This window comes from Equus przewalskii, chromosome 1 (genome assembly GCF_037783145.1).
Source record: "Equus przewalskii isolate Varuska chromosome 1, EquPr2, whole genome shotgun sequence".
Taxonomy (NCBI): Eukaryota; Metazoa; Chordata; class Mammalia; order Perissodactyla; family Equidae; genus Equus; species Equus przewalskii.
In genome coordinates this window covers 97,635,413-97,643,642 of record NC_091831.1, presented here as the reverse complement: position 1 = coordinate 97,643,642, position 8,230 = coordinate 97,635,413, and the positions used below count along the sequence as shown (strand labels likewise).

Below are 8,230 nucleotides of genomic sequence, written 5' to 3'. Positions count from 1 at the left end.
ATCTCTCAGGAGTGACTGGAGTAGACTAGAGATGAGATTTAGAAAGCATCTATTTTCCTTTCTTGCTAAGGAATCAAGGCTCTTGGAAATGGATGACCGTATGGGTATGATAGTCAGCTTGGCTGCTCTAACAAAATACCATAGACTGGGTAGCTTAAACAAGAGATATTTATTTTTCACAGTTCTGGGGGCTGTGAAATCCAAATTAAGGTGCTGGGCAGTCCAAGATGTGGTTTTTGATGAGAGCTCTCTTCTTGGCTTGCAGATGGCTGCTTTTCACTGTATCCTCACATGATGGAGAGAGGAAGCTCTGGCATCTGTTCCTCCTCTTAGAGGGCACTAATTCCATCATAAGGGCTCCACCTTCATGCCTCATCTAAAGGTAATTACATCCGAAAGGCTCCACTTCCTAATACCATCACATCGGGGGTTAGGACTTCAACACATGAGCTTTAAGGGGCACAAACATTCAGTCCACAAGAGTGGATAATTAGTAAATGATGCTTCAGAATCAACTATACCTACACTCTGCTTTCTGGAAGGTGAATTGAATGAATTCAGGCACTGTTTCTCAAAATATGTCCTTAGTGCGATATGAGATATTAACGTGTATTCTAGGAGAAATTGGTTTCATGATCAAATAAATTTGAGAAATTTAGGATTAAACAAAGCTAAACAGTTTTTTTAAACGTAGTATTTCTCAGAGACTTAGTATGTAATGGTATTATGCACAGTGAATCCTCAAGAGGACAAGAATATAGAATATGAAGCATTTCTTATATTCCCTTAAGCAGACAATGCTCCATTAAAAAAAATAAAGAAAAGCTGTTTTAAGCTGTGCTGAAACTATAGCTATCAGTAACAGTTATGTGCAAATAAGGATTTCTGTCCTTTAATATTGCAAACTCCATAAAATTTTGGGAAAAAAATATTGTATTAAAGATGAAAGCAAAATTTTTAAAAAAAATTTGCCCAAGAAAACCTGAGTTTAGGCCTCACATGAGTAGTTGGAGTCCATTTCCATTAAATAGTGTTTAGGCCTCAAAAAACATGGTGTCTCTAACTTCGGCTTCAGAAACCTACTATTATAAATAATTGGGGATAATTATGAGAGCAGCTGAATAAACTGGAAAAGGCTGGGCATAAAGAGAAAAGCAATAGGATGAAATGTGCAGTCTTTGAGCCAGCCCATAAATCTGTCTGGAATCAGAATAACAGTCCCCATCTTCTCCAAACTGGAACCTACGTTTCAGACAAACACCAAGTCAAATCTAACAAAATCAAAATAATGTTACCCCAAAAACTGACTCTGGTTTTCTTTTGCAGTTATTCAGAGGGAAGCTCTGGACCCTTTTACATGCAAATTAAAGTTGACTCCACACTGAGAGATACGGTAGTAACTTTTTTTGAGGCCAGGGCGGTCCTTTAACCCTGAGGCTTTTCTAATTCCCTTCTTTCCATCAACCCAGCAGCCCCTAACTCTTCTACCATTGGAAATATAGTGACTTCAGAAGCTTAATTTGATCCCATGAGCAGCCTTTAAGCAAACCTCTTGCCGGAAGGGTCATCATGGAGAAAAGCAGGGGTTTCAGAAATTAAATAAATCGTTCTATCACTAAGCGGTACATCTGACATATATTAAGTAAGAGCTGGGAAACCCCTGGGAGCAAGAGACAAGGTGCCAGCTACATCTATCGAAGAGGTCCATACATGACGATATGCACTTTTTGTTGGAAATTCTCTGTTACCGTTGTGTCAGGGTGCATGTTTCCTTGCATTTCTCTAATAGCACTTTTTTTCTGCATGATCAGATCTACTCCTAGACTGTCATTTTCTTATTGTCTGCAAAAGGAGACGTGGAGGAGAGAGTTAAAGTGGGCAGAGCACTTGCATTGTGCCCGCAGTGTGCTAAGGGCTGTGAACATGTTGTTTTATGCATTTGTCATCATCGTGCGGCTACTGAGTGGGAGTGATCGCTTTACAAGAAAAGAATGTGAGCATCCAGGATCCAAACCCAGCCTTGGCTGCTTCTAAAGCTCTAGTCTTTCTGTTTAGCACAAGAAGAACTTAAATCAGAAAGGTTAGGCACCCCTGACAACAGGGACGTAAACCAGTATAACCTTTCTGGAGGACTATTTGCAATGAATGTACATCAAGATCCTTAAAAATACTGCTGGAGCTAGTAATAATCATAAAGATAGGTGCCATTTACTATGCATTTATCTGTAACCCAGCACGTAACTCTAATTCATTTCTTCAACGTTGTTTGTGCCTGCAGAATTTCTGAAATGTGTTATAGGAATGCATTCTGAACAAGGGATTGGCAGCTCATACAGCTCTTTACTGAGCGCCTGCTCTGTAGACAGGCTGAGCACTCACTATTCTAAATGGAGAAGGGGAGGGGAGGAGGTGAGAGGGCCCAGGTGAGGGAAAACCTAGTCAGTGTGCTATTCTAAATTGGATTTAGTGACTTTCCCTTAGTTTTCAACCCTTGGAAGATAATCTGTGCCAATCAGTAGCCATGTGATTTGGAGCAAGTTACTTAATCTCTCTAAGCCTGAGTTACTTTGAAAAGGGGGATAACAGCACCAGCCCAGGCTTGTAAAAAATAAATGAGATAATGCCAGTGAAGGAGATGCAGTGTGGGAATTATGGCTCCGGGCATATGTCGTGGTTTGGAACCAACTCCCCGATGAAGACTTTGTATCAGAATCAATCAACTTCACCTGTGCTGTGCAGTACAGTAGCCGCCAGACACAGGTGCTTTTGAGCATTTGAAATGTGGCCAGTCTGAATTGAGATGTGCTGTATAAGTGTAAAATACACACTGGATTATTTTAAAGATTTAATATGATAAAAAGAATGTAAAATACCCATTAATAATTTTTTATATGGATTATGTGTTGAAATTATAATGTTTGGGATATCGCTGGTTAAATAAAATATCATGAAAATTAATTTCACCTGTTTCTTTTTACTTTTTACATGTGGCTACTAGAGAATTTTAAATCACATATGTAGCTTACCATATGTTTCTATTGGACAGGACTGGGCTTGACATGAGGAAGGAAGGTAATTTCTGCCGCCCGGGAAGTGAAACTTTAGCTCTGGACTGCAAAACCTCCCACCTGGGGACACATTTCTCTTGGAGATTTCCCTGTTCCCCACCCTCATCCTCGTCTCCCACTTAAATTCAGCCTAAGCACACGGGGCTAACGTGATCTTTCTAAGATGAAAATCTGTTCTCATGATTGTTCCATTGCTTAAAATCTTTTGAGGGTTCCTCTGGGCCTTTCAGAATGAAGGCCGATCTCCTTAGTAGTGCAGCATCACCTGGCCTTGGCTACCCTCCTTCAGCGTCATCTCCTACCCCTTCGCCCTCCAGTTTCTTGCGTGTGCTGTGTTTCTGATACCTCCACGTCTTTGAATTTGCTCTTCCCTTTTCTGGGAACATCCTCTGTTCCCTGTGCACAGACACACAAGCCTCCTGCACTACTCCACCGTTCTTTTCTTGGTTGATTGTCTTCCAGGACCTAGCGCATCTGTCACATCCCTCCAGATGCCTCCCCTGAACTTTCACCCTCTAAGTAGAAGTTGTCCTCTCTGTGGCCCCGACACCCTGCATTTGCCTCTGTAAGGGCACCTGCACATCCAATTTCTTGCTGGTTTGCTTGCCTGTTTCCCTCACTTGACTGTGAGTTCCTTAAAGGCAGGAACCTTGCTCTTCATCTCCGATCCTAGGACCAAGTCTAAAGCCTGGTACACAGTACACTCTCAACAGCTGTTTGCTAATTGAATTGAGAAGCCAGCCAGGGAATTGACCAGGAATCGTTAGCTCACTGGTGGTGTATCTAAATAGAACTCAAGTGACAGAAACCTCCACTCCGATGGCCTTATTGGCTTACGTGATGGAAAAGTCTATGTGTTGTTCTAGCCTCAGGTATTGCTGGATTCAGCAGTTTGATCAATGTCACTAAGACATTGTTTTTCACCATCTCTTTCCTTTCCACTGTGCTGGCTCCATTTGAAGAGATTCTTTCCTCATGGTGACAAGATGGCTGACAAGCACTTCCTTCCAGGTTCCAATTGAGAAAGACAAAGTCAGCTAAGGTAGAATTTACTCCTGTTGTCCCTGATTGGTTTGTTTGGGGTCATGTGCCCAGCCCTGAGTCAATCACTATTGCCTGCGGATAGGATGCACTGGTTGGCTCAGGTCTGATCACATGCTGAAGCCATAGAATTGGGGTCCTGATGGAGTTGGCTTCATCTCAAGCAAGGAGTTAAAAGTGGAAGTCCCCTCAAAGAAACATCAGGGTACTATTTATACCACAAAAACCTTAAAATGTCCTCTGCAGCGAAAGAAGAGCCCTGGGACAGGTCTGTTCCAGTGTTGCTTCTTTTACAAAAGTGGACATTTCAGGGACCATAGGTCTCAGGAGAAATTCATGTTCCTACAACTGTGTTCATTTTGTTTTTGCTTTGCTTTGGCATTTAAAGGGACTTTCTGTAAAATGGGGTTTATCCTTGTTATATTTTTAAGCATTATAACCTGTGTAAATCAATTAGAGAGATATGTCAACTGAAGAGAGAATTTAGAGATAGCTCAGAGATATAAAATCCTACCGCTGCTTGATAAGGCCCTGGTATCTTTCCTGGCTTGTAAACTTGCTCAGGGAAAGTCAGAGAATTGCTAAACCCCAACTCTTTCTGATGAGATGGGGCACACTGGGTAGAGATATTTGGTGTACCTTGGAAGAACAAATCTTTAGTATCAGGGACACTCAGTTTGAGGGCATCTCACAGTAGCTCCTTCTGCACAAATTCACTCATGCAGAACTTTTGAGTTCCTACTCTTCCTACAAGCACTGTATAACAGGTGCAGGAGAGAGGGGGGTAACCAAAACAGACTTCAGGGAGCGTACGCTATGGTGGGAGAGATAGGCACTAAACACACACAGATAAGATACTTTCAGACTGAGACAAATGCTATGAAAAAATCTGAGTAATATGAATGAGAGGGACTAGGGGAGAGTGGGTCATTTTAGATAGGCTGGCCAAGGATGTTTCTATGAAGAAGCACACTAGAGCTGATGCCTGCATGATGAGAAAGTGTCAGCCACACAGATAACCGCTTAAGATTTCCCAAGGAAGACGGAGGGCTCAATTGTCTGGGGAATTTAGAGTAGACCACTATTTCTCAAAGTGGCATCCCAGACTATCACCTGGGAGCTTGTTGTAATGCAGAAGCCTAGATCCCACCCAAGACCTACTGAATCAGGATCCACATTTATCCAAATCCCCCAGGTGACTGTTAGGCGCAGCAAACTTTGAAAAGTGCTGGACTCTCGACCGTTTTTGCAGCCCACTGGAGAGGCGTAAATCCTGCTGAGTCAGGGAGCAGCAAACGGTATCATCAGCAGTCCCTAGAAAGATGACACGGTAAGACTTGCGGCTGCCTCTGTAACAGACCAGCCAGGCTCTAAGAGAAGACCATGGAGGACCACGCTTCAGGTCTAAGTGATTTTTAGGTTAGCCCCCCGGCTTTTCGGGAAACTTAAGTCCTTTGAGGAGGAGTGACCTGAGCATGGCGGCCTCCTTTGTGGCAGAGTCAACACTAGGATCTAGGAGTCTCCTCTCTCTGTGTCATCTTTTAAATATTGATCAGGACAGATTAGAGTGGTGTGGAGGAGGGTGAGCAGCACGATGAGGTGGTTGGGAAATAACGTCACACGAAGCACCAGGAATGTTTACCCTTGGTTTTTTTACCTGTGAGGACGAATTAAGAAAATATACGTGAGAACCAGGTCCACATAAAGGGAAGCAAATTTCAGTTCAAGGCTAACTAACGACGTAATAGTTTGACATGCTAGGCATTCCCCCCCATACACATTCAAATAAACACACAATTATCAAAATGAAGAAGTTTCTTCGTGTACCAGTGGACCATATTTTGTTTCTCAGACGCCACCAGATGATTTCTGAGGTCTTTTGCAACTCGAAGACTGTATGATTTTGCGGCGATCGAGTAGCCAAAAGTTTATGGAACGCACTGTCAGAATCCTGATGCGGCCGTAGACCCATCCATCCATCCGTCTAAAACACTTGTTGAATACCTAGCAGTGACTCTCCTAGGCACTGGACGCAAAGAAGACTAAACCTCACTTTCTGATTTCAAGTGGAGGGAAACAGTAAATCATTTCAGTATGTGAAGTTTAAGTGCTAGGCTCAGGTAAGCACCAGCACACGGAGGAAGGGCGGTTTCCGGAGATAGGGCAGAGAGGAGAGCGTGGGTGGGCATTTCCCAGAGCCGCCTCTGCCTGCCACCCCACTTTGATCACTTTGCCGCGCGCAGCAGCGGCGGCGGTCAACCTCAGCCTTCCTTAGCAACCAGAACGCACCGCCCAGGTGCCTTCCCATTGGTCTCACCGAGCTTGATGGGCAGCTCTGCTGTGCAATCCCTGCCCGCAGCCCTTGGCTCCGCGCTTACTCATGGGAGGGCTCGTAGGCGTTACGGCCCTCCCAGGTGCCCCGCCCATCCCCGAGCCGCTTGTGGCGCATGCGCTGGCGGGCTGGGGCTGTGTGCAGGGCCAGCGCGGAGCCGGAGCAGCCGCGGGGAAGCTCCTGGGCTCCGCCGAGACTGCCGTGCCCGCTCCTCGCGTCTGCAGCCGCCGCTTTGAGCCGTCGCCGCCGCCGCCGCCGCCGCCGCCGGGAGAGCGGCCACCTATTGTCTTTCTCCGCGGCGAAGGTGCGGAGCTGCTCCGGCTCGGCCCGCGGGGGAGCCCCGGGCGCCGCACGGTGAGAGCGCAACTTAGTTGGCGGAGTTGGGGGAAGTTTGGTGGTTTGAGGAGGGGTCGCGGGCCGGGAGCGCGGGCCCCTCCCCCTGCGGCAGCTCCTCGGGGCGGGGGCGCGGAGGGGGCGGGGTCCCTGGGCCGCGGGGGCGGGGCGGGGGCGCGCGGGATGGATGGGCGGCGGGGGCGCCTCGGCTCCGCGGCCCCCTCCTCGCGCGCGTACCGCCTGACGCATTGTCTGCTCCCGGCCCCGCGCGCCTCTCGCTCCCGCATCCAACTTCGGCGCCGCGTTGCACGGCGCGGGTGCTGCCGCCGGGCCCCGCGAGGCCTGAACCCCCGGCCCCAGGCTCCCCGGTCCTCTCCTCCGGGGGCAGGCGCTCCGTGGGTCCCTCCTATCCGACGGATCCCGCGGACAAGTGTTGCGGACCCCAGGGCGCGGCTCCCGGGGCCGGCGCGGACCGTAAACACGCGGGGCGCGCCCGCCTGCGGGGGTCGCTGTGGGCGCCCGCTCCCAGGGCCGCGGCCGGGGACCCGCGCGGCTCGGGGATGTGCGGCCGGAGGGGACCCCTCCGGGACCGTGCGGCGCGCTCAGCTCGACCTGGTTCGAGTGCAGCCATACTTGGAGACCAAACAAAACACTCTTTTGGGTAAATATGGCTTAGTGACACTTTGTGCTTTTTGCAAAGTCAACCACTATGTGAAGAGTTTTGAAAAGAATCTGGGGAAAACCCTCCAAAATTTTTTTCATCGGAAGGAAGAATAGACGGGGTTTTTTTTTTTTTTTGGTTTGTTTTTGGAAATAATTCTTACAGCAAAATGATGCCAGCACGTTTAAATTTCTAGGTCTTTCTGTGAACTCAGGAGTTCACAATGAAAGTTGGATTGAGCTGTATTTTGGTGTTCGTTCTCAGCTTTTATACTCTTCAGTGGAGTTATTTTTGGGGAGTTTATTGCTTCAGGCATATACAACTAAAGGAAGAAGATGTGTGCCTTTTTTTTCTTATTTTACCCCCCCCCCCCCCCCGCCTTTATTTTCAGAAGCAGCAGCTTATTCCATTTTTCTAAACCGTTGGATTTCCCAGATCAGGACAAACGCTGCAGTTTTTGAAAGATCATTTTTTGCAAGTTTGTAAAGGAGTTGTGATGAGTTGAGATAAATCACTGTTACCGTTCTTGTATTCCTTCGTGGTTTCTTGGGCATTGCAGACTGCATTAAGTACAGACCTTGTGCATCGATTCTGCTGAATTTGGTTAATTTGACTTATGATGTGAGAATAATTCTGTTTGAATCTCCCAAATGGAGCTACCTTAAATGCCTGTCCAATTTATAGTGGAACGAACTGATGCTAAGTGAGTAATGCAGATTTTTTTTTAAGGTGCCCATTGCCCTGAATGTTGTAGAAACAGTGGGTTTATCTTCTCAGTTACCTGTTAGTCTGTGG

At 46.8% G+C, this 8,230-nt stretch overlaps 1 protein-coding gene across 18 annotated transcripts in view; it reads left to right on the top strand.

Moving 5' to 3' along the window:
* The first annotated feature begins 6,525 nt into the window (after positions 1–6,525).
* AKAP13 (A-kinase anchoring protein 13) overlaps positions 6,526–8,230 on the top strand; it is a 323,232-nt gene continuing 321,527 nt past the window's right edge. For 7 of the 18 annotated variants that reach the window (XM_070618271.1, XM_070618290.1, XM_070618264.1 and 4 more), the window contains exon 1: positions 6,557–6,795. The gene's annotated coding sequence lies outside the window, so the exon portion shown is untranslated. Of the gene's footprint in view, positions 6,796–8,230 lie in introns of all 18 variants that reach the window. The other 11 variants (XM_070618383.1, XM_070618359.1, XM_070618373.1 and 8 more) reach the window with 4 other exon arrangements.